The sequence below is a fragment of the Malaclemys terrapin genome, chromosome 10, assembly GCF_027887155.1.
Source record: "Malaclemys terrapin pileata isolate rMalTer1 chromosome 10, rMalTer1.hap1, whole genome shotgun sequence".
NCBI classification, from domain to species: Eukaryota; Metazoa; Chordata; order Testudines; family Emydidae; genus Malaclemys; species Malaclemys terrapin.
In genome coordinates, this window is record NC_071514.1 from 65138226 (window position 1) to 65163873 (window position 25648).

The 25648-nt window shown below is 42.5% G+C and overlaps 1 protein-coding gene across 2 annotated transcripts in view; it reads right to left on the reverse strand.

The window, feature by feature from the left end:
• LITAF (lipopolysaccharide induced TNF factor) overlaps window positions 1-19074 on the reverse strand; it is a 58333-nt gene extending 39259 nt beyond the window's left edge. Inside the window, exon 1 of one of the 2 annotated variants that reach the window (XM_054041825.1) lies at window positions 18944-19074. The gene's annotated coding sequence lies outside the window, so the exon portion shown is untranslated. The remainder of the gene's footprint in view (window positions 1-18943) is intronic. The other variant, XM_054041823.1, reaches the window with a different exon arrangement.
• Between the last annotated feature and the right edge of the window lie 6574 nt (window positions 19075-25648).

Below are 25648 nucleotides of genomic sequence, written 5' to 3' on the forward strand. Positions count from 1 at the left end.
GTCTGGGGATATTTTTCTTTCCATTGATTTGGATCACTCAGACCTTATCAACCTGTGCTGTAGTTTCTTCATTAAAATGACAATACTAAAGGATCATTAACAACACAAGATTTTTTTTTTTTAAAATCAACAGTGCCTCGGTTGATTATTTGAATGAAATATTTGCCGACCAGTAAGTCTGTAGGCAAAATCTCTCAGTGAAAGAGTTGTTTGTGTTTTATAGACATTTATGTTCAACAGCACATTCTCCTGGCAGATACACAGTAACGTTAAAGTAATAAACAGATGCTGTGAATGTCCAAGTTGCATGCAGGGAACAACAGGAACAACATTCAGCATTATACCTCCCACTCCTCTCCAATCCTGAACATTAATAACAAAGTGATTTGGGATCTCATTCTCCCTTTGCTGAACCATCGTAATCAGTTTGATATGGAGGATATTAACCCCGTACATCCTTGTTTTAAAATGCTGAGGTTTCCCCACTAAAGCCTGTAACACAAGCAGAAGTAGTGGAATGTTACACCTACAACAACTACAGTGATCTGACAAAAACTGAATCACACTAATGAGGGCTTATTTATACAACATTGCAAAGCACTCTAAAGGAACATGACTTTAAAGTGCACTACAAATTACACCCCACTAAGGCATTTTTCTGGCACCATGTAGATAGGCCCTCAGAGAGCTAGAAGTGAAATAAGGCCCAATTCTGTCTTCTTTATTCTAATATAGTAATGTGTTACTCTTGGAGTGGTTCTATTAACTTCTGTGAGAGTACTTGTGAAGTAAGATATTACACAAAGAAGAGTGGCAGAATGTAGTTCAAGACAATACTCCCTGTTCTTTATTGTGCAGTTTGATTAGCAGTTAAATAGTCAGCAATGCTGACATGTAAACAGTCATCATTAGGCTTCAGTGCCGACATCCAGCTCACACCTAGGAGAGCTGTTGTTTCAGGCTGTGCACAGACTCTGACGCCGTTACACTGGTTACATTTTGGTCACATTCTGAAGGTTCGCTTTGTAACCATATAAAAAAACAAGCTTAAAGTGTGAATGGCAGCCACCAGCATGAAGTCTTAGGCAGCCAGCATGGCAAAACTCAGTCTAGTCAACCATCTGGCTTAGTTTACCAACTGAGGAGAAGGAAGGAGAGGTAAGATGATATTAGTTAAAGAAGAAAGTAGGCTCCTTAACTTACACACGAACACTCCTCCCCACAGCTTTTCTTACTGCATTCCTCTCTTCACACCCCTGGGTAAGAGAGTTATTCTAGTTTGGTTTCTCTGTCTTCTCCTTATATCCAGTGCCAAATTCAGAGATGTGTAAAAGGGAGTGTTAGTTACACACTAGTAAGCATATCTGAGTCTAAAAGTCTAACTTAGGCAGGATTCAGGCAGGGCCGGCGCTTCCACTAGGCGACCCGAGGTGGTTGCCTAGGATGGCAGGATTTGGGGACGGCATTTTGCCGCCCTCGGCGGAAATTCAGTGGCGGGGGGGTCCTTCCGCTCCAGGTCTTCGGCGGAAATTTGGCGTCGGGTGCTTCACTCGCTCTGGGACCTGCCGCCAAAGTGCCCCGAAGACGTGGAGTGGAAGGACCCCTGCCGCCGAATACTCAGAGGAGGAGCGCTGCTGCCTAGGGTGGCAAAAACCCTGGCGCCGCTCCTGGATTCAGGCCAAACCTACACTGCCCCTAGACTTTTTTATACATCCCTCTGACTTAGGCCCTGTCTCTTTGAGGAGCTTCTAACTAGGACATATAATCAGCAGTGAGAGAGCAAGAATTAGGAAAGACCCTCATGAAAGATGCTACTACCCTATCTAGCAAGCTAAGCTTATTCTACCTGTTTACTTAGTAGAACACCAAAGCTGAAGCTCTGAAAGAAAGACAGAACAGAGCTCCCCTCCCACACTGTCAATAAGCTAGAATAACCTGCTTTCAGAAAACAAACAAACAAACAAAAAACAGCTAGGAAGCAATCCCTAGAAGCTTTACCCTTACCTTATAGGCCAGGAGTGCACAAACTTTTTGGACCAAGGGCCACATCTGGGTGGGGAAATTGCATGCAGGGCCATGACTGTAGGGGTGGGGCAGAGGGTTGGGGTGCAGGAGGGCGTGTAGGGTGTGGGAGGAGGTGTGCTGTACAGGAAGGGGCTCAGAGCAAGGGGTTGGGGTGGAGGAAGGGTGCGGGCTGTACAAAGGAGTTCAGGGAAGGGGGTTGGGGTGTAGGAGGGGTGCAGTGTGTGGCAGGGGGCTCAGGGATGGGGTTAGGGTGCAGGATGGGTGCGGAGTGCAGCTAGGGGCTCAGGGCAGGGGGTTGGGGTGCGGCAGAAAGTTGGGGTTCAGGGTGCAGGAGGGGGTTGGGGTGTGGGCTCCGGCCCAGCGCTGCTTACCTGGAGCAGCTCCGGGGTGTCAGCGGCGCGCACTGGGGACAGGGCAGGGGAGGCAGAGGGTGCCGTGTGCTGTCCTCGCCTGCGGGTACCTTCCCCGAAGCTCTTTTTGGATGTGGCTCCCCATTCCTGGCCAATGGGAGCCGCGGGGACGGGGGGGCACGGTGCCTGCAGGTGAGGGCAGTGTGTAGAGCCCTCTGCCCCCCCTTCCCTAGGGGCCGCAGGGACGTGGTGCCGGCCGCTTCTGGGAGTGGCGCAGGGACCCATGGCGCCACGGGGGTGGCAATCCCGCAGGCCGGATCCAAAGCCCTGACAGGCCAGGTACAGCCCGCAGGCTGTAGTTTGCCCAACCCTGTTATAGGCAAACAGAGACTGATATCACTCAGCAGACTAAGTCCATCAAAACAATGAGAAAAGGAAACCCCTTCCATCTCTTTTTAGCAAAGCATGCTGGGAAAGGGAGGAATCTAAACTCCCTTTAAATTACAGATTTTTCAGTCCCCTCATTTTGGGTGAGACTTTTGCTGAAGAAGAGGCTGCCTATTGTGGTAGAGGAATTGAAAAGACCTGTCAGGTCAACAAATCTGATTCCCTGGTGGGCAGTGTCTAAGGTGGTGGTGGGCAACCTGCGGCCCGGCTGATGTGCCGCAAGACAGTTTGTTTACACTGACCATCCGCAGGCACGGTCGCCCACAGTTCCCAATGGCCGCGGTTCGCCTTTCCCAGCCAATGGACTGGCGAGATTGATCCCAGGCTGAGCAAGGAATTCAGCCTCTGTATTACGAACTGTGAACTGCTTACAATGCCTAGTGGGGTGAGAAACTGCTTGATTCAAATCTTGCTTAATCTGATAAAGTGTAGAATTTAGACCGCGATTTTATTTTTATCTCTTACGTAACCAACTTTGACCCACCTCTATGCCTGCTTAAAATCTATAAATGAAGGCAGGATATAATAAAACAAGCCAGCAGGCTAGCCCTATGGGCTACACAAATCCCTGGGCAAAGGGAAGCTGTTCTAGCAATGACAGGAACCAAATAATGCCTCATGTTAGTTACATTTAGAACTTTAACAGATTCCACAAAGGTAAGCGTCTTCCATAGTTTAACAGAATGCCTAAAATTAACCATAGGTATTTATAGTGTGCTGATCATCGCTTTATCTGGGTACACAAATGCTTTGTAATGTGTCTTGTTTGTATACAATGGACCAAGTTTTCAGAAAGAGAAGTCTTCTGCTGTCCCTGGGCAATCTCCTCATAACGGACTCAAGGCAATCACTGATTCAGACTGAGTTTCAAGTGCAATGATATTCATAGTAATTATTTTGATTCAATCAGCAGCATGCAAAAGAATGAATTTCTCCCTTGAAACCAAGTTAAACTATTATAGTATTAAAATCTCTTGGCTTAATACATTATGTTAATTTTCTTTTCAAAGTTGTTTGTCTAAATACGAAAACAAGCCTTTTTAGAAGCACTACATGAATCCTAACAAGTTTCTCTGTGCTGTGTCTTTGACTAAGGACAAGGAAGCAGAATGTGGAAGTGCTTGTGGATTTATTCTGGGACTTTGATATTAAATAGACCGGAGCATTTGCATTGCAGGTGTTTTCCCTTTGCCCAGGGATTTGTGTAGCCCATAGGGCTAGCCTGCTGGCTTGCTTTATTATATCCTGCCTTCATTTATTGGTTTGCTGTTTGTTAGATAGATTTTTAACACCTTGATTAAGGCTTGGGAGAGGAGGAATGGCATAACTGGTGCAGCAAAAACGTATATGGAGTTAAGCTGACTATAATGCTCCTATTCTTGAGACTCATACTAATGTAGTTGATGCACCTGTGCTTACAAACTGTGCCACCTGTAGCTGGTTCTGAAACGCTCAACATGACACTAGTAACTGCATGTTTTACACATAATATTAGTAAAATTGAGTGGTGGTTTGTCAGCCATTCCCATAACTACCTCAAAGCTAATCTCGTTTCATTTCAATTATAGCTTCAAAGCTATGTGTCACCTAAAGCTCATTGCTGTCTGTGGAAGTTAATCAGTTTTTGCATTACCTTCTCTCCTTTACCTCTCTTGGTTAGTTTGGACCATTAATGTAAAGTCTGCATGATGCGGACACTTTTATACTAATTAAGATATACATCAAAGTCAAAACATCTAAACAGATTTAGGCCTGGAACACAAGTTATAGATCTAGATCTGAGTTTTTTCAAAGCTTAGGGATGTCTGGATTTGTATTAAGCTAATTAGTCTGAACAAATGACTGGAAAGTGAGTTTGTAAAGAACAATGCTGCACTGGCAGGGGATAGACTACAAGGCATAAAATTTGTTCATTTCTAACTTCTGATATATCATCCATAATTTCAGATGTTTGATATAGAAAACAAGGTAGTCATAGTTTGTTTCAGTGGCTTGGGGTTCTCAAAAATGAATCTTAAGGAGGATGGTTTGAGTCAATTCTTTTAAAATCAGCTGTTTCTTTCTAAATCCTCCCTCACTTTTGCCCTTTGGTCTGCAGGGGGAGGCTGGCAGTTACAGGAACTATACTTTGCATGCACAGCTGCATTCAAACGTATTTGAGTTCCATTCAAATCCTCTTCTCTAAAATTGTAGCATATCACATTAAGTGTAGAGCTTTTCTCATAGAGATGACAGGCTGTTTAAAAGGTCTGACATTCTGCTAATAAAAAAGGCTTTGTTGAAAAATGGCTACCCACACGTTCTATACAAGTTTCATTTATCATCAGAATTGTGTATTGCTCATGGAAAAAAATCAATAGCTTATTATGGAATCAGACAGACTGATGGTACCCAGCTGACACCACTAGCAACTGTTTTTCAGTTGGAGTAAAATTATCCAGGTCAAAACTACGTGAAGAGAACTGGAAGGTCGCACAGTTAGGCGCTGAAAAGCTGAGAAATACCAAACTTAAGGTAGCATCTGCTACCTTCTTCTCCATAGGTATTATGGTAGTCTTTAGTAACATGGTCACAATACTTCTCATAATACAATACAGTCACACCCTAGTAGCTTCTATAACTTTCCACCCATTCTCTTATATTTAAGCTAACATCATTGTGCTAGTGGGCCATTATGATTTTATTTTTGGCCTAGCTTCTTGTAAGTCAAGTCCTTCCCTCTCAAAGATGTGTGTGTGTTAGAATACACGTTATAACCTCTTACGCTGTCTTTTCAGCACTATTCAGGGAATAAGCATAGTAGTCAATTGATGCATGCACAACATGGCTGATCTTTTGATGTAATTCTGGTGCTGTGCCAGGTAGCTGTGGTACAAAGCTAACAGAGAAGTTAAGTAGCCTAGATGAATTCTACTCCATTATACAAAATGGGAGCTTCAGTGTGGACAATGCTCCAGACAGTCTAAACATGCTCAGAGTAACTGTGCCAGAAAAACCTAGTATAGACAAAGGCAGATTACTAATGGTTTGAGAGAAATTAGAAGTAAAGACTCTCTTTAAATGATTTAAAGTGATTCTAGGACTTTGGTCAGAGGAACAGGCTAACTATAACAAGCAAGTAACCAGATTTTCAGATTGCACTTACATACCCCAGTCTGCATGAGGAAAAGCAAAGGATTCTGAAAATGCTATCTCTGATAGGGCCTACTTTCAGGTTTCTAGGTACACAAAGGTGAACTTCAGCTCTGTAGGAAACAGGTTGTGAGAATTAGAAGTTGCCTAGGTTCAAAGTGCCCTATTGATGACAAATGTGCAAGCAGTCTAATGAAATGCTTAACCAACAGATCGAAAACTGCACAGGGTCAAACTGAACACACCCATTACAGAACATCAGAGGGTAAATTGTGGCATCCATAATTAAATGAAACACTAATAGTATAAAGAAGTTATGCTGGTGCTCATGGTTATTTGTTGGAATAGTTTTATTTTTAAGGATGTTCCCATTAGGTTACTCAAGAGCTTAGGGCAGAGGTGGGCAAATTGCGGCCTGCAGGCCACATCCGGCCCAGCGGGACCCTCCTGCCCGGCCCTTGAGGCTAGCCCCCGGCCCCTCATCTGCTGTTACCCCTCTCCTGCAGCCTCAGCTCACAGTGCCGCCAGCGCTCTGGGCAGCAGGGCTGTGAGCTCCTGCCGGACAGTGCGGCTGCGAGAGCCGCTGGCCGGTCCTGTTCTCTAGACTGCGCGGCGGCATGGCTGGCTCCACCCAGGCAGTGTGGCTGCCAGTTCTGGTGCTTTGAGTGGCATGGTAAGGGGGCGGGGAGCAGGGGGGTTGGATAAGGGGCAGGGAGTTCTGGGGGGCAGTCAGGGGACAGGGAGCAGGGGACGGTTGGATAGGAGTGGGAGTTTTGTGGGGCCTGTCAGGGGACAGGAGTGTGAATAGGGGTTGGGGCAGTCAGGGGACAGGGAGCAGAGGGAGTTGGATGGAGATGGGGTCCAGGGGGGGCGGTTAGGGGCAGGGGGTCCCGGGAGGGGGCGGTCAGGAGACAAGGAGCAGGGGGGGTTGGATGGGTCGGGGTTTCTGAGGGGGGCAGTCAGGGTGTGGGAATTGGGAGGGGGTGGATGCCAGGCTGTTTGGGGAGGCACAGCCTTCCCTACCCGGCCTTCCACACAGTTTCAGAACCCCGATGTGGCCCTCAAGCCAAAAATTTGCCCACCCCTGGCTTAGGGGATTGTTGATAATGGGCACAGATGAGATGGGTTATTATGATGTTAATGGGCGCTATCAACCAACTGTTTGATCTATAAACAATTGCTGAGGTGCTTGAAGCTATGGCTGTGCTAAACTGATGGCAGGGACTCACTATGTTCCCCATTTTCCTTTTTTGATGTTCCGATTTCCCCCCAAATCAATAGGGTTCTGGCCATTGATACCTAGAACTTTCCCTGAAAGTTTGGTATGGATCAGATGTGGTGTTCATGACAGACAAACAGAAATGCCATCAAATGGAGTGTATGGATGGGACCCTAGCACATCCCAATGCAAGAGGGAAAGGAGCTCACTGGTATCTGGCAGTGAGTTTCAGCTGGCCTGATGAGTTCAGTGTGCTCCAATTCATTAATGTCAAACTGTATCTGATGTGTCAGGTAAGGTATCACTAGAAAACTAACACACTGATCATTAATATTCTTGCATGGTGCATATGTGGTAAACAATCAAGAGACCATGCAAACATGAAAAGGGTGGAACCAAAATGTGTTTGTGGGTAAACATGTTTCTCCAAGACAAAGAACAGGCTGATGCCTCCAGGCAGCTGTTAGAGTCTCATATGTCAATAGTCTCTCATGATGCTCCGAACTTGGCCAAAGTAGAAAACATGGTCATCCTATGATAGCAATGCGAGAAACCCTTTCCCATGCAACACACCCCTTCTGGAAAGAAGGTTTATACCTTTTTTCTACAGTTGGGTAAAATATGGAGGAGAGAAGGGAGGAGTTGCTAGTGGTATTTATATGATCCCATCAGTGCAGTATCAGAGTGCCCCTCAAACATTAATGACAGGTTTCAGAGTAACAGCCGTGTTAGTCTGTATCCGCAAAAAGAAGAACAGGAGTACTTGTGGCACCTTAGAGACTAACAGATTTATTAGAGCATAAGCTTTCGTGGACTACAGCCCACTTCTTCGGATGCATCCGAAGAAGTGGGCTGTAGTCCACGAAAGCTTTGCATCCGAAGAAGTGGGCTGTAGTCCACGAAAGCTTATGCTCTAATAAATCTGTTAGTCTCTAAGGTGCCACAAGTACTCCTGTTCTTCTTCAAACATTAATGAATCTATCCTGTCAGGCAGAGAAGTATTATTCCTGTCCAAAGAGGATGGAGCTAGGCTGTTCTTAGTCATGGCAGATGACAGAACAAGAAGCAATGGCCTCAAGTTGCAGTGGGGGAGGTCCTAGGTTGGATATTAGGAAACACTATTTCACTAGGAGGGTAATGAAGCACTGGAATGGGTTACCTAGGGAGGTGGTGGAATCTCCATCCTTAGAGGTTTTTAAGGCCTGGCTTGACAAAGCCCTGGCTGGGATGATTTAGTTGGGGTTGGTTCTGCTTTGAGCAGGGAGTTGGAATAGATGACCTCCTGAGGTCTCTTCCAACCCTAATCTTTTATGATTCTATGATACAAATGTGGCACACAGCAAGGAACTTGCCAAGGTTTCCATCTATAGCAGAGCTGGGAATTTAACCCAGATCTGAGTCTCTACCACAGCCATTCTTCCTCCCTCTTGGGACTCAGTGATTATAGGAGAAGACAATCACCCATAGTCTTATCCCTCTTATTCCTGTAGCCAGATTGGTTAACCTCTCAATGTTAAAGAATGATTATAAGAGTGGTCCAGAAGGATTCAACCCCTAGATTGGCTACAGTAGAGAGGCTGTCATTGGAATGAGGACTCCAAGGTGCACAACAGGGACAAATCACTGTTCTTTCTGTAATCAAATACATTTATTAGACAGAAAAACAGTCATGTTCCCTTCACAAGGAAGAGAGATAAGATAACAAATAACCAGCATGTGCGTTACTCACACCATCCTTGCAGGGATACCTGAGTCTCCGTGGATAGATCTTGTTCTGGTGTCTCCCACAGTACTATGCTGAGAAGCATCCTTTATACTGTTGCACTAATGCTCACCTTATCTCTTGCCTATTTACACTGGGTTCATCCATCTTTCCCTTATCTGAACTACCACATCCCATTTTTCATAGGTTAATTCCTCATTTACTTCATAATCATCAGCATTTATGGCAACTGGTTGCTATAGCATTATTGTGGTTCATACTTGTAAGTTTCCACACATTCCAATCAAAATACCCTAAAATATCAATGACACCAGTGGCTTATTACTTCATAAGTCAACTGACTTGCTACATTTGTGTTTTCCTGGGCTGTATCTTGTGACTTGAGCAAATGACAGGCAAGTGATCTCATGTCAAGCTGCAACCTAGGCCTTTATTAGTTATGCTAAGCTATCCATCTTACAGGCCCTAGGCCTCCTGGCTTCCAACTTACATTCCAGGGCTAATCAATATATATATTTCACCTATATAAGCTACACTCCTAACAACTGCTATGGCACAGCTACCAAAATTCTTTATCTTGCATTACAATAAAACATTTGAATATGTAAAGCATATGAACTCCCCTAGAAAGCAATACAAAGCACAGCAGCAATAAATTGGTAACAATACTCCCATTTTTCTCAAGACATTTGGAATTTTATGTTGAGAAAAGGGGAGAAATCACTCACAACAGATCTGGCTCTCCTGGTACAAGCAATCAAGAGGAAAATGACTTTACAGAGGTATTCCCAAGAATGACTTTGTGATAGAGGTGGTTCAGGTTCTGTAGAAGACTTGTTATGATTAAGGTATCTATTTTACAAATTCTCCAACTCATTCTAACAGAGGACAAAGAAGGAAGTTCTAATTCTCCAACCCTTTGCCCTTTGATTCCTCCTCTTCATCTCTGCTGCAGAGTACAGGAAAGACTATGGCGCCTGGTAAATTAAAAAAATAGCAACTTGAATATTTGTCTGATAAAGTTGAAGCGGGATTTCAGTTGCTGTAATACCATCCCCAGAAATATAATAGTGGAAGAACAACAAACCCCTGTCCCACACAATCCTTGCCATATTGTGAGCCCATACTGCAGTATCAGCATGCCTATAAATCTTGTTGACTGTTTCATATTCCCTATGATCACTGAAGCCAGGGCATCTAAACAGGGCCGGATTAACCTTTTGTTGGCCCAGCACCAAACATATTTATGGGCCCCCATGGATGCAATGGAGCATGGCACGGAGGGAGGTGCCAGCCAGGTGCATGGTATGGCAGGGGCAGCCCTGCTCCACCCAGCCCAGTGCAAGGGCACTATTTACAAACCAGCAGTTGCCAGATGCACCGTATCCTGCCCAGCCCTGTGCTTCCAGCATGCCCCTTCCTGTTAGGGGTGAGCCCATGCCACGCCACACAGCCCCCCTGCACTCAACACCCCCCCCCCCACTCCCTATAGCCAGAGCCTCCCCAGACTCACTATGCCCAGCGCCCCCACAACCCTCCCAGAAATGCACAGTGCCCTGCACAACATCACCCCTGCCCAGCACCCCACACAGAACCCCCACTCCCTAGTGCCCAACACACACAGATCTCCCCCACTCACAGCCCAGCACTCCTCCCAGAGACCCACTCCCCCACACCCTGCCTCCTGGCTGCACTCACCGGCCCCGTATCTGCCAGGCTGAACCAGCAGTGCAGCCATGGGTGGTCCCGGGGAAGGGAATTGCTCCAGCCCCTCGGGAGTGGCGCAATCAGCAGGCCAGAGCCTGCTATGGCCGAGCTTCCTCAGGAAGCACTTGCCTGGAAAGGCCCAGCCAAGTCACCCACACTGCCACCCCCCCACGCACACACACACACACACACACCTACCTGCCTGAGACTGGCCAGGCTTCTGCACCAGTCCCAGGCAGCTCAGTTCTGGGGAGACAGGCAGGGTCCCACAGATAGTGGGAAACAGAGACTGCCCGGAGGCGAAGGTGCACTGGGGTCCAGCCAGGGACGTCCGAGAGAAGCAAATGATGGGTGAGGGGGAGCCAGTGGGCTGGCAGTATCTCGGGACGCAGTGCAAGCGGAGCAGGCCGGGGTCCCTTCTGAGCATGGGCCCGGCTCCGTGGCGCCAATGGGGCACCATTGTAAACATGGTACTGCATCTAAACATAATATTTAGTTTTCTGCTCTTTTATATAAGGCAGCAGCCTGACATTTTAATGACCTGCTTTTTTCCACCTCAGTGCATCTAAAATGCACAAAGCACTATAATACTGTATTCACTCACGTGTAATTCTGAGGTGCTCAGCAACTGACAGATGTCAGGATTCTAATGGCTTCAGTTGGGAGTTAGGCAACAGAAGACTAACTTGAACATACAAATCTCTGTTAGCAGAGCCCATTGTTGGAATTCACAGATATCCAATAAGAATTTTCTTGGAGGGGCTCTAATCTTCTTCCTCTTCACCAAAAGTCTTATACAATTAAATTTATAGCTATGCTATAATACAAGCTAGCTATGACTTGTATTAGACTACAATTTGTATAATTAATTTATATATATATATATATATATATATATATAAATAAATTAATTAATTAATTATACAAATTGTAGTCTAATACAAGTCATAGCTAGTGGCACACTGTTCCCAGTAAGCTGAATAACCACATGCCGAATTTGAGGTTGTCTGCAAACTGGGGAGTCCTCTTTCTTGATTGCCAGTTTTATGCCTCTGCATATTCATGAACAGTAAAAGAACACAGAAAGAAAATGAGAAATGGTTCCTAGAAGTGTGTGGTTCCCCCCTAAAAACTTTCATGTGGCACCAACAGCTCTTCGAAAACATTTTCTTAAAATGCCAGGACTCTTTCCAGTGCTTTCATTCTGCATTCCTAAGATTCCCTAGTATGCTTTGTTCTGATGCAAGACAAGAATTGCTTCTAGGACCTCTTGGTATTTTATATGTAAGTCAACTCTGAACTTGTCTACACCAGTATTTCTTAATCTCCCACCATTGCACCAGCACTGGTGCATTTCCACTGATGGCAGAAATTGTAGAACTGCTAGTCTACAGTAGGCACCAGCACTTACCACTCATCTAATGCTGCTCGGGGTTACATGACAACGGGGCGGCAAAAATGCTGACAGCTTGTCTACACGACACTAACAGTGACATTGCAATGGTGAGGAAACATTAAAATATGCTAGTATGTCAGGCCTGAAAGAGGATTTTAAACCACTCTCAAACCTCTTTCTTCTCCTGCTACCCTCTGTAAGAGGAAGAGGGAATAGAGTAGTTTCCTTGACATCTTAAAGGATCCCATGATTGTGGAAAGAAGGGCAATGACCCCATCTGTCCCCATGGAATGACAGGAGCAACCGTGTTGGTTCAACTATCTCCATAATGTGAAGATGAGAACAATTTGGGGATTGTCAACAGGCGACAGAGCATTATATTCTGTATTGAAAGGAGCAAGGGTCATAAAGAAGGACAGTGAAAACAGACTACAGAAAGATTTATTCCTCTGGTGCCTTTATATCCAGGCCCATAAATAATATATATAATATTCAGTCCAACTCCCATGGTCTACCAGTTGTAGCTAAATAAGGCCCTTACTGCCCAATCCTGTAGAATTAAATTGGAAGGAATGCAGTAGGAAAACAATCGGTCCTCATATTGCAATAGAATAGCTACTTTGATGGTGCAGAGCCAAAAAGCCATGGTGGCTGTAATTGCCATATTTATTAAAATACTGCAAGCAGGCATGGCATTCAGATTTCACATTCATAGACTAGCAATAAAATGCGTTCCACGCCTGCATTATCACTGTCTGAATTTTGCTTTTAAAACTTTTGCAGTTTCAGACATTAAAGAATGTAAACATTGGAAAAAACCCTGACATTTATAACTAAAGTTCTGTCCAAAGTGACAACGAAAATGTGACAGCATCAGCTGATTAAGCATAGTTCTTGTTATCAGAGCTTTAGTACACTTTCCATCACCAGTAAGGACATGGATCTTTTTTCTTATAAGTTAGCAGTGTATTATCAAATGCTGCTATAGGTAGCCTCTTTGGTAGTCTCTATAGCATAGTCTGATAACAGTGTTATACAAGAATCTCTCCACACCAGCAGGGAAACTGTTTAAACACTTAGCATGGTTTCAGACATAATATGGTGTTGTGGTTTGTTTGGTTTTTTTACTTTGTTTAAACTTTAAATGAAAGTCCCTTATATAAGACACTCTTGCCTGCTAGATCACATTAATTCTGCTATTGAAATTTAAGTGGGAAAAATTGAGACTGGTCTAAAAAAATAAAATAAAAGCAAGGATATATCTAGGTTTTGGACCCTGATTCAGCAAAGCACTTAAGCATGTGCTTGCCTTCAACTTTGTTTCGATGGGACTTACACATGATTTTTACGTGTTCTGCCGAATTAAGACAGAATTAAGCATTTATTTAACTTTAAGTATGCACTTAAGTGTTCTGCTGAATAAGGGCCTAAAATTAACATTGCTTTTCTAATAATTGGGCAAATGAAGTCTTTAGTTCTTTGGGAGAAAATTGGAGGTGTTCAGTTCTCGGTTTTGGTCCTGGCTCATGTCATGTAAAGTGTTTTTCTTTCAGTTGAAATAATTCCCAAAAAGATAGAACTGAAGTAGCCCTCTGTTTTTGAACAGTTCATGTGACTTTGGCACTTCTGCAGAAGTCCTTTTTGTATACTGGAAATGGATACTACGAATGCAATTGAACTGTATTTTTAGTGTTATGGCACAGACAAGAACTGGAGTTCTATTGTTTGAGTTTAAAAAAAAGAAAAAGCCCTTTTGATCACCCATTGAACCTTACATGCATACCCAACCTCCCTCCAGCTGAAGACCTTGTGCCAGAAGGCAGTGATCTATTTTAAGGTAATTGTTAGCATATTGAAGCTCGAAAATTATCCATAGGGAATCTACAGTTCAAGATCTCTGTATGCCTAAACTTGAAGACAGTAAGTTTAAGATGTGATGGGTCTAAGGACATTGCTATTGACAGAGATGAGACCTTGTTTGCTTAGAAAGGTCTTTAGTGAAGAGGCCTCCAAGGGTCAGCAAAGAGAAATTTGTCATTTTCTCATCCTACCCACCCAGTACTGAATGTACAAAATATCTTAGGTTGCTCAACATACTATTTTCATACCTCGAGCAGTCAGATGTCAAACAAATTTTTGGTGTCATGGAAAAGACGGTACAGATGCAACTTACTCATTCTCGACAAGTAAATCCATAGTCACTGGAACTATACCTAGCACAGGGGTTCCCAAACTTGGTTCGCGGCTTGTTCAGGGTAAGTCCCTGGCGGGCTGCGAGACACTTTGTTTACCTGAGCATCCACAGGTACGGCCACTCATAGCTCCTGTTCCCGGCCAATGGGAGTTGCGGGAGGCAGCGCGGGCATTCATTCCAATGCAGAACAAAAAAAATTCATAACCACAACACTTTCCATGGAACAGAATTGTTTCCCAGCCAACCCAAGTAAGTACTAATGTGCACAATAGATCTTTCAGCACGAGCAATCAAGTGAAAAGTAAATCTAAATGCAACTTTAATTTTCAATGCTCTGATTTGCTCTTAAGGAGCTTTTCTCTACGTATTCAGCCCAGCTTAGTACAAGAAACTTTAACATAGCAAAGTTAATATAGACCTCAGATCCTTTAAATTCTCAACAATTGCAACTTGTATTAAAGCCAAAGGAAGCTGCAGGTTCTCACATCAGGAAGTAGTTTACCTATTTTTAGTAGGTTCAGTTACTTTATATAAAATCAGTCATTCCCTGTCATAGGGGAAAGTGACAAGAGTATTCTCTTTACTGAACTAAGAGATGAGCTTAAAAAATAAACAAAAATCCCACAACTTATCAGCTGCATGCAACATGAAAACTAAAACACAAGGCTTGTGATATAACCGCTGTATCTTAAATTTGATCAGTTAAAAGCAAAGTAATTTGCAAATATAAATGAGAACCAGAGAGAAATATCTCTAGTATGTCCCTGGCAAACTTTAGAAGGGCCTAATTGTAGGCCTGAGACCTCATCCCCCCCCCCCCGGCAATATTTAACCAGCCTTGGGTGAAACTCAGTGACTTCACCACTAGAATTGAAAAAAGGAATGTTCTGCTGCTACTAAAGCACCCCCACCTCAGGAATGTCCCTAACAACCATCAAGATTGTAAAGATGCTGGGAAATTAGGGAGGATACAGAAAGACTCAACAAATGGTAAAATAAGCTCTGACCAGCGTTTTATGCTGACCATCTGCACAAATAGAGAAGGTCACAATTAAGTGACAATTTGGGCATGAAAGATAAAATGTAAAGAACTTTGGCAGCAAGGAGGACACATAGGTGCCAGTGCGTAATTGGTTAAAATGTGTATTATTTAGGAGTGTGGGATAATGTGATAGGTTTAGTAAATTTGAAGGAGGGAGCTAGTTTTACCTATATAATGTAAATGAAAAACAATGCTCTTTGGGAACCATTTCCGGACTGCAGTTCAACATCCAGCTGGTGGAACTCTGACACCTCTGCATGATTGTGATGTGCAGAGGCATCGCCAGGAACCCTCAGATGAATGAATCCTGACTGGTCATCGGGTGAAATTTGTCTGTATATTGGGAGTGGTGAACATAAGAGATTTGCTTGGTATATGTATTCTCTGAGTGTTGCTAATAAATAGATATTTGGAGCCCCAATTGTGTAAGGATCTTTCGCTGGGAAAAGGTTCCGCAGACCCCTAGAGACCTAAGCCCCAAGGGAAAGGGTGGGTACTTAAATTGACCAGGTTCTTCCTGAAAGTCCTGCAGGTAAGGATAGGTGCCATATACCCTGAGCCCAGTGGGTAAGAATAGGTACCTTACACCCTGAGCCCTCGGAAGGGAAAGGGTGGGAGTGCCTAAATTGATTTTGTCACACCTTGTGCCTCGGTAGGGTATAGGCAGGGTGCCCTAAATTGAGCGGGTAACATACTGGTGGAGAATGCAGCAACCTAGGTCATTTGGACTGAACTAATTGAGCCTTATACAGCAGTTGGAGAGATAATATGTGCCCTTCTGTCAACAAGGACTGCAGCCTGCTTGACAGAATGAACACTCCAGGGAACAGAGAGAGTGGGAAACTTACATTGAAAAGCCAGGAGGAAACTGGCAGAGGAACCGACCCTCCTTGCCAAGTGGGTAGCGGACTGAGGTCCGTTCCCATGGGAAGATGATTCTTTTCAAGGGGAAAAAAGCATCGGAACAGGTGTGTAAAGGGTTTGAAGCAAACTACAATAATATGAAGTCCAAATTGAATAAACGGGTTGTAAAGACTGCTGCTGGGTGAGCAATATGGAAAGTGTCTTATAATCTCTCAAAGTTAATATCATCTCAGGAGAACTGTGAATTGGAATTGGGATAATAAAGAATACCTTGAATCAGTATAAAGCATCTATATGTGAGGAGATAATACGCTTGAAATTGAGGGATGCTCAGGCAGCTGTCAGAACAATCCTGCAGGAAAAACAGGATTGGGCCCAGGCAAGCGGTGATCATTCCACCTGCATGCAACAGATTAAGAGTTGAACTGTAAACTAGGAGCCCAAAGGGGGGAGTAAGAGGAGGAGTAGGTGCAGATACCAGGGATACTTCAGACCCCTGAGATGATACTTACTTAGGGAGGGATATATATTTGGACTGATCCTGAGGGGACAGATCCCAGATGGTCAGACCCCCCACCCCATGCCTTCCCCAAAGAGACATATGCCCCCTTGAGAAGGGAACGGCAGGAATCGTGGATGGTAGCAGAATTAACAAGCCACCTTAAGAGACAGGAGCTGCGTCTCATCTCAGGGGAGGGGATTAAAAATAATGTTTTTTTCCTCAAGATGAAAAAGGGAGAATGATGGGTTAACATCTAGCGTTAATGCATTAACCCATGGAGTTGCCAAGGAACAATGAATTGCAACAAAGAACGGCAATCCTGCCATCCATTTGTTATGCAAACAAAGGCAACAGACACTGTGGAAACAAATTTGGGGTTTGCAAGAGCAAACTAAGGCAGCTGTGTTGCACGGATGGTACTTGGTGGCTAAGTCATTACAGGCAAAATGCACCATCTTAATAAATAAAATGCAAAACACATAAGAATCAGCATAACTGATAAACACAGCACTTTGAGTGAAAGCATGGAGGGTTTCAGACAGGGATGGGCAAACTACAGCCTGCAGGCCGGATCCGTCCCACCAGCCATTTTAATCCGGCCCCCAAGCTCCCGTTGGGGAGCAGGCTCTGGGGCTTGCCCCGCTCTGGCGCTCCAATGGGGGAGTAAGGTCGGGGGCCGCTCCGTGTGGCTCCTGGAAGCAGCAGCATGGCCCTCCTCTGGCTCCTATGCATAGGGGCAACGAGGGGGCTCCGCTCTGCACATTGTCCCCACCCCAAGTGCCGCCCCCGCAGCTCCCCGATTGGCCGGGAGCCTGCATCCCAAGCCACCCTGCCGTGCCCCAACCCCAATTTTGTGAGCATTCATGATCCGCCATACAATTTCTATACCCAGATGTGGCCCTCGGTCCAAAAAGTTTGCCCACCCCTTGTTTAAAATTACAAAACTTTGTTGCCAGTAAAACTTTAAAAGCTACAGCAGCAGAGAATAATATAATAAAGCTACGATATAATAAACTGGATGCAGAAGTAAGTGTTATAAAGAGGGAGTAAAAAAGATAACCGTAGCTTTTGCAGAAATTAATACTACGGAGTTTGGAGGAAAGTAGACAGTTGGGAATTGTGAAAATATTCAAGAGTGACAATTGTGATGTTAGAAGAAAAGAATTCTTGTGTTTAATAATAAACCCAGTCATGTAAATATGCATAAATGTAAATGTGTGCAACTCAGTAGAGCCATATTGGGTAAAACCCTGATCTTTAAACAAATTATACAAGGGGGTCAGGTAGATATTTTTGTTCCCAGAAGTTTTTACAGCTATTCTGAAGAGAAATGGAGAAATTCCTTTTCCCCAAAGGAATGGTCTGTAAATAATAAATTGTAAAGACTGCTGTAGGCAGCAGGCAGAGAAATAATTTGATTTAAATCGTTTGACTATGGACAATTTAGTCAAAATCACAAAAAAAAAACACAATAAGAGGTTTCCATTGGAACTTAACTGCCTCCAAGTATATAAAAATGAATGTAGTCTGTGTACAGCTATGCAAAAATAATTAAAGCAGTGCAAGAGATGTTAAGCAAAACAGAATTTGTGTGTGTGTAAACATATTGTGTAATTATGTAAGGTTTTAAGGACCTAAACCAACACTCCTGGTTTGTAAAAGCCAGTTTTGTAGGTTTAAGATGAATTGTGGGTTTTTTTTTTTTCCAATAATGCCACTGAAAATCCATTTGAATCTTTTATTCAAAGTTGCTCACTGACAGACCCTTTTGGTGGACACAGGGGTTTGACTTTGGTATTCAGCATTTAATCCCTTGGGTACATGTTTTTATAAACTTTAGTTGTGTTTTTTTTTATATGGACCAGAAGATGTGGCCAGGGCAGCCAGAACCAGGAGAATGGGGAGAGATTCTGGATCCTTTTCTGGTAATAAATAGCAGCTGAGAACTCAGGAAAAGAATAAAAAGTTAAAAGACAGTGCATCTCTGATGCAAGGGCATGGGTGGAATGCACAAAGGAAGCGTGCATTCGAAGAAGTGGGCTGTAGTCCACGAAAGCTTATGCTCTAATAAATTTGTTAGTCTCTAAGGTGCCACAAGTACTCCTGGTTTTTTTAAAGGAAGCAATGTTAGAAACACTGGCTCTGAGTAATCGGACTGTCACTTAAATAAGGATACATTAAAACTCTGTAAGCACAAAATAAACAATTATGCTTTATGTAAAATTAATATGGCTAATATAATAGTTAACTATGGAAGGAATGTGCATTTCCCTCCCCCCATGAAATATGCAGTGTATATTGTAGAAGGGGTAAGAGAAATGTAAATAAAACCTGTTACTTACCGTAATTAAAATCCTGTTAGGGGCTCCAAAAGGAGCCACAATAGGTTATGTTTTCTTTTTCAGATCACTGGGTGTTCTGGAGTAGAAGTTGGAAGTGGAAAATAATCAGAACTCTAGTTCTGACTTGCTGGTGGAAATTAACACTTTTAAGACCGAGTCTCTGAACTGGTTATTGCTTTGGATCCAATAAGCAAACATGTGTGTTGATGCAAATTACCTAGGTGACAGGGAAGGAAAAGATCTGCCCATACATGGTAGCACAAAGGCATTGCAGATAATGGACATACCTGATCAAACAAACTACTTGAAACCAAAAGGCTCAGATTTCAACCCTCCAGAAAAAGAGATGTGGGAAAAGCAGTTAAGCCTGAAAATTAGAGGGACAGGTTAACTCTAAGTAGGGAAAAGTTTTTTTGTGTGTGTATGCATAGTGCTGAAATCTAAAAACAGATACAAGGGGTCTGCTCATCTGGATGACACCCCTACCTCTTTAAGCCACCAAAACTACAAGTATATAATTAAATTAATAGCCTATGCAAAGATTCCAAGAGAGTATTGAACACACTGTCCTCAGAGACAAATTGTCTAAAAAAACCAAACGGTGTGGTATAAGAAGATACTTATAAATAATCACTTGAAATAGAATTAATGTTAATGTTGTTAATATTAAACCCTGGGATAAATTTAATATTAGTAAATTACTCTGTAACAATGTGTAATGTGTATGATTTTAGGGGAAAATCTTTTAAGCATCCTAGAAATGGTAATTGAAAACACATTTCATGTTAAGAATGTTTATGGTGATGCTGCCTCTCAGCTAGTACTGTGAACAAATTTAAAGCTTGGCATAGCAGAAGAAACCATTACAAACCTGATATGTTGTATAGAAGGGAAACTGAGGTACACCACCTCATGAATTTCATAAACAGTGAAATAATTCACACTTTCCCTTAAAGCCCTTAAGGGTAAAAGCCATTAAAACCTGGCCTGTCTATGGAACAAAACCACAGAAAAGTATGGAGGTAATAACTCTGTTTTGCCTGCAATCAGCAAGGGAATTTGTAAAAGGAAGAGGTATTTTAAGCAATAATTTGCTGCCCCCTCCCAGAGGGGGTAGGAAAATGTTCTTTTTGTCTTACAGAATTTTAGGAAAAGCTGGAACCAGCTGAAAAGCAACCCAGACTACCATGGGTTTACTGTTGTGACAAAGATTGTGTTTTGTATTGTTTGTCTTGTTGCTGGCATTGCTGTGATGGGTATTTAAAAAAAAGGGGTAGAAGTACAATAAAGGTCCGTTGAAGGTATAGCTGCCTCAATACAACCCCAGTGTGAAATACTGACAGTTATTGAATTTGCTTGACAGCCAGGAGGGGTATTAATGGAATTCAGTGAACATAAGGTTGGTTCAAATCTGGGAGTATTTTGAGTATTAGGGAATTGTACCAATGAATCTTGGCAAGTGGATACTAGGAATACAGGAAAAATGGAACCCCCAGAATGAATCAAAGAAACCCAGGGCAGTAAATGTATTAAGTAGTAGTCTAAAGTTCACTTATAATATTAGTGTCTGACCACTTCTTCAAACTTCCCTACCCAGTTAGGTAAATATACATGGCCAAGCATTTGGGTACTTTAAGGTACTTGCAACTGATATAAAAAAAACAAACAAGGAGACACCCACTGAATGGATGACATGGTAAAATTGAATTATAGGGAACAAGTTATTGTAACACCATTATGATCTCTAAAACAAACTGACTTTAACCTCTCCGGGTTAAATATGTCCAAGGTCATACTTAATGTGCCCCATATGTATAAACTCTCCAAAAGGGCTGGGCAGTATGGTTAAAATTATGGTATGTAAAAAAAAAAATCCATACAGAAGGACCCCAATGGGTATATTGGAAACTGCTGTGGGGGGAACTGAATTAGGTGTTAAAATACTGAATCTACTAACAGAGGTATTGTCAAATAAACCTCCATCCTTAGAGGTTGTTAAGGCCCGGCTAGACAAAGCCGTGACTGGGATGATTTAGTTGGGGTTGGTCCTGCTTTGAGCAGGGGAGATGACCTCCTGAAGTCTCTTCCAACCCTAATCTTCTATGATTCTATGTTACAGCTGAAATACAAGAATTGGAAAAGCCCATCCTTGTTCAAATTAAAAATGGGGCAACAATTATTTTCTAAATTACTGCTAGTATTGCAGCAAAAAGGTGAAAAGAATTTATCACTTTTAGCAGGGACTATGGAAACAATACCAGGAAATGTGTCCTTAGCATTAGCCTGTACACACGCCCAGGAAATAAGTCAACAATTAGTCATCCAAATGATCCGTGAAGGCATGCCAAAAAAATTGCCTTTGGAAATAAAAAAATTGGTGGTGTGGAAAAAAATTGGTGGAAATTGGTAACTTTACCTTTTATAAAGGATCAAATGATCATTCAAGCATATGTAATAACTGTCTACCCTAGCCGCACCATTAATATATACCCAATATTACCCATAAGAATTCAGATAACCAAAATTTTGGTTATGTATTTGGGGACCATGATGCATGGGCATATCAAAAACATGTTAAAAAAAAAAACTTACCAAAAGCCATAGATGTATCCCAATGTATAGTTTATAAAGATTTAAAATATGTATGCAAGGATCAAAATTTGCAAATAAAGGACAAGTGTTTTCACACTAAAAGAAAGGGCACTTAAAGGTGTATGTTTAATGCATTTACAGAGCAAAAATTAGCTGTAATCTATGCAGGTAAAGGCTGTGTATGTGTTAGAATTTATTGTCTGGAAATTGTAAATAATAATTAAATGTATGTTCTGACATATTTGATTGATAGATGTTTTTGTAATGTATTCCATGTATTTAATTATATAAAACCTGCTAATGTTGGTATGAATATGAGTTTGGTTCGACGATTGCTAATCCATCTTATGCTGCAAGACCATTTGCAATACATAAAACATATTGAGAACCAAATTCACATTAAAGTGCAGCACAACAATCTACAAGTAACTAAGGTTTTAAAAACAATTGCAGAAATTGGATATAATTCTTGGTGGGAAATGTTCCTGGGATGGTCGCCTATGGTGACTGGAGCTTTTAATATAATGATTCACCCGATTGTGGTGATAACTGGCTTTGCTTTTAGGCATGGTGATATTGGCGGTGTGGGTAAGAAGAACCATCCGGAAGCTAGAGATGGCCAACATGCAAGATCAACTAATACCATTGCTGACCGTACCTGAGAAGGATACACTAGTAATGTAGCATGGGTATCCCATGGTAATGATGACTGCTTTGGTGAAAGTGTCATCACGGAGGGGAATTGTAGGCCTGAGACCTCATCAACTCCCCCCATATTAAACCAGTCTTGGGTGAAACTAAGGGAGTTCACCCCAAGAATTGAAAAAAGGAATGTTCTGCTGCTACTAAAGCACCCCCACCTCAGGAACGTCCCTAACGAAAATTATAACCACCAAGGTTGTAAAGAGTTGCGTACAGATGTGGACTCCTCATCTCAAAAAAGATATACTGGCACTAGAAAAGGTTCAGAGAAGGGCAACTAAAATGATTTAAGAGTTTGGAACGGGTCCCATATGAGGAAAGATTAAAGAGGTTAGGACTTTTCAGCTTGTAAAAGAGGAGACTAAGGGGGGATATGATAAAGATATATAAAATCATGAGTGATGTGGAGAAAGTGGATAAGGAAAAGTTATTTACTTATTCCCATAATACAAGAACTAGGGGGTCACCAAATGAAATTAATGGGCAGCAGGTTTAAAACAAATAAAAAGAATTTCTTCTTCACACAGCGCACAGTCAACTTGTGGAACTCCTTACCTGAGGAGGTTGTGAAGACTAGGACTATAACAGCGTTTAAAAGAGAACTGGATAAATTCATGGAGCTTAAGTCTGTTAATGGCTATTAGCCACGATGGGTAAGGAATGGTGTCCCTAGACTCTGTTTGTTTGTCAGAGGGTGGAGATGGGTGGCAGGAGAGAGATCACTTGATCATTACCTGTTAGGTTCACTCCCTCTGGGGCACCTGGCATTGGCCACTGTTGGTAGACAGGATACTGGGCTAGATGGACCTTTGGTCTGACCCAGTACAGCCGTTCTTATGTTGATGAATGGCTCTACACTGGCACTATTAGTCATCTCTTATCTGACTGTCTGCTCAGAGGAAATGCTCTCCCAAAAGTTAAGTTGTGCACAACTATAATTGTTTCTATATATAAGAATCATAGAGGCTGAGGGCAGGCTATTGATACAATAGTGCCTCTACTTGATTATGCAACTCACAGGTCTTTTCTGACATTTCTAAAAACAGATTTCCCTTCATCACAGTTTGGTTCGATTTAGTTCTTTAACAGGCGTGGTTTCACATCTAGAGGGCAGATTTATTAGATGGTACCTTCTCTGTATAGAGATTTCAAAATATCCTAATGTCACAATTTGCTACAACTTTTTGGTCTTCCATTTTGCAATCTGAGCTTCATAATGAAATGTAGGATGCCAGACATGCATACTGACTTAATAATAGTAATTAGTATTTTCTATCCAATCATTAGAATCATAGAAGATTAGGGTTGAAAGAGACCTCAGGAGGTCATCTACTCCAAACCCCCCTGCTCAAAGCAGGACCAACCTCAACTAAATCATCCCAGCCAGGGCTTTGTCAAGCCAGGGCTTAAAAAACCTTGGGTCAAAATTCTGTGTTGTCTTCCATGGGAGCAAGATAAGCCTCTAAAATGGAAAGCATTCCTGAATCTGCCACAGCTTGCTGCATGGCCTTAAAGATGGTGGAGTAATTTGAGACCCTCAAGTATAAGGTGCTACAGAGCAGAAATTATAAGCTTCTAGTGATGCCAGAATGCTGTAGTAGCTGCCAGATTATCACAGTTGTTGAAAGGGCTCCTACCTTGTCCAAGTTTATACCATCTCAGTACTGGGTTGCTGCAGTAACTGCAGCTGAAGGCCAGTTAGAAACTGCTGCTAGCATGGTGGCTTACTTGCTTCCTTCTTGTATAGGAAAGACTCATGTTCTGTGACAGGCTTCTTGCAACAGAAACAGATCACTCCAGAGTGAGTGCGTCTATGAATCCTTCTTTGTTGGGAATTTACAGACATGGGATTAGCTCATGGCAGTGGTTACTCTTCTTGAACTGAAAGGCTTGCTCACTGATTCACTCGCCTACACGATGTTACCTTATGTTCATCGTGCATCAGACAGGCTGTATGCAGTATCCAATACCACATCCCAACTGCCTTTATTCAACCAGCAGCCATACCCCAGGCAGGAGCCAAATAGAATTATCACAGGCACAAAAGGGCAGCCTGTAAACCACATATCCCATGATTCCTTAGGACTCAGGAAGGGACTTTTGGGTGGAATAGGAGGTTCTGGTAGGGGTAATTGGAAAGAAATAGTGTGTTGCTTGGCTGGAAAACCAAATAGTCTCATGGTTGTAGTTTGCTATCAAACGGTTACAATTTGACCTAAGGAAAACATTTCAGATGAATGGGTTTTTCACCAAAAACTGCAGTCTGAATGACCAGAAACTATTTGTGAATTTGCCAAATAGTTCTGGCTCAGATTTTTATTCAGATTTGGTTCACAAAATGGCAGCAGGAGGAGCTGGTTATGTTCCCTTATATCTTTCAGGTCAGAAGTCAGGGTACACACCTGGGACGTGATACACACAAGTTCAAATCCTAGATTCGAACCCAAGTCTCCCTCACCCAAGAGAGTGCCTTAACCACTGGATTAATGGTTACAAGGGGGCACCCTCCCCCTGTTTTGTGAATATAGCCCTTCATTTCCTTTCCTTTCATTTCATTTCTAAAAAAGGGTTTAAAATGCACCCAAACTAACCTTTCATTGCAGGTCAAATTAAATATTTTGTTCAACCTGAATCAAAATTTGTCAATTTTTGAATTGCTGAAAATTCAAAAAAAACCCTTAATTTCAAGGGTTTTCAATACAACCCAGACCCATTTTTTTCCAGAGCTACAACAAAAATGTACTTGCCCAGCTCTATTTACAATATCAGCTGAATACCATGTCTCTTACTGAAGGACTGTTAAATGGATGTTGGTACAAAAGAGGACAGAGAGGTTCATAAGTCTGGAGTGTTAGAATACAATGGAGCTTGCCAGCCCTGTACCTACAACTGCAAGTACTCTTAGTAAATTGAAATATGGTATTTCATAAGTGAACATGAACATGGTCTCTGCTTACCTCTATGCCAAAGATACACAGTAGAAAAAAAATTGGTAAAATAAGTGAGCATCTAAAACAGTAAGTAATCACCATCAGATTTCTTTTTAAGCTCATTTTCTATGGGAAGTAATGGTGAAAAGAGTTATTACATTAATTAGTAGCTCTGTGTGTCTCACAGGCGGTACAGAGAATTTTGCAAGATCAGGCCCCTTAGGACATGACCAAAGCATATGTCATCTCTTGGTCAAGTCACATCACCAAATTCTTCAGACAAATATTGGAACAAAATCAGTCTGTTCTCATGAAAATGGACAACAGTACGAAATTAAGCAAGAAGCTCTTGAGGTACTAGTCACTTTTAGAGGACAATGACCTCTTGTGCTTAAAACTGGTTTGCTTTGTCACTCTTATCTGAAAGATGAGGATTCAGTACATACACCTCTACCCCGATATAACGCTGTCCTCGGGAGCC